The sequence below is a fragment of the Schistocerca piceifrons genome, chromosome 3, assembly GCF_021461385.2.
Source record: "Schistocerca piceifrons isolate TAMUIC-IGC-003096 chromosome 3, iqSchPice1.1, whole genome shotgun sequence".
Lineage (NCBI taxonomy): Eukaryota > Metazoa > Arthropoda > Insecta > Orthoptera > Acrididae > Schistocerca > Schistocerca piceifrons.
In genome coordinates, this window is record NC_060140.1 from 156,815,734 (window position 1) to 156,817,093 (window position 1,360).

Sequence of the window (1,360 nt, forward strand, 5' to 3'; positions counted from 1 at the left end):
ATATCGCCTAGGTAAACTGAAAATACTCCGACAGCATACTGTGCTGAGGTTACTTTCAAAAATGGCTCAAAAGTCTCTGAGCACTATGGACTTTACATCTGAGGTCATCAGTCCCCTACAACTTAGAACTACTTAAACCTAACTAACCTAAGGACATCACACGCATCCATACCCGAGGCAGGACTCGAACCTGCGACCGCAGCGGCCGCGCGGTTCCAGACTGAAGCGCCTAGAACCTCTTGGCCACAAGGCTGGCAACTTACTTTCCACAAATTGTATTTCAGAAACCAGCTTCAATACGCACCGATGTATTTGGCTTAGTATCTTCTTCGATTTATGTTGTAACAAATGTTTTCTTTTTTCAAAATTAATTATTGACGATTGGGTATTTTGCAAACCTTCAGATTATTTCCGAAGCTGATTACATTGTTTTCAAGAACGTTAGTTGCAATAACAATTTTAGTATGAAATACTGTTTTATGAATCACCGTTGCGAAGATATTTTCTCTACAACGGCAACTGGGCACAAACAAAAACCTACGTATTGGATTGAAACTTCCTGGCAGATTAAAACTGTGTGCCGGACCGAGACTCGAACTCGGGACCTTTGCCTTACGCGGGCAAGTGCTCTACCAACTGAGCTACCCAAGCACGACTTACGCCCCGTCCTCACAGCTTTACTTCTACCAGTACCTCGTCTCCTAACTCCCAAACTTTACAGAAGCTCTCCTGCGAACCTTGCAGAACTAGCACTTCTCGGCCTGTGCGACCATGCCAACTCAGAATATTTTCAGGGCGCCCTTTACCTCACAGTACCGTCGTGCCCTTACAGGCATATAGCGCTCCCCTCTGATATTACACGTGGTAGGCCTCGCTCTGGTCTACCGTGTAGAGTTTCGGTCTCTGTAAACTGTCGCCACATCCGAAAAATAAGTGAACAATTCATATTAAGCCATCGGACAACATTTGTCTGTGACTGTCCAGGTTCCTTTCCTCCCATGACCCTCCACCACACAGAACCTGGTAGAGGTCTTCCCTCTACCTTACTGCACCATCTGTGACTATGTACACAGCGATTGTGGGTGTTGGACTACCCTGTAAACACTATCCCATTGCATGGGTGCCCTGACGTCATAGTTTTCATGGTTGGCATGGTGTCCGTTGACCGGAATGCCAGCTTGAGTGATGGACGCGATGGTACGGACATGTGTTGGCAGTTTCTATGATTGTATTGTGAATTAGACGCACGATGGTGCAACAGTGGTTTGCTGCTTTAACTTTGGACATTAGTGTAATTTCATAGGTAATATTATTCTTTTGTATCTCTCAGGACTCGATTGTAACGCCTACCATTTACTAA

At 45.3% G+C, this 1,360-nt stretch overlaps 1 non-coding gene across 1 annotated transcript; it reads right to left on the reverse strand.

Annotated features, from left to right (window-relative positions):
* Positions 1 to 577: 577 nt before the first annotated feature.
* On the reverse strand, positions 578 to 652 carry Trnat-cgu. The gene has a single exon. It is a non-coding gene; the product is annotated as a tRNA-Thr (tRNA).
* Between the last annotated feature and the right edge of the window lie 708 nt (positions 653 to 1,360).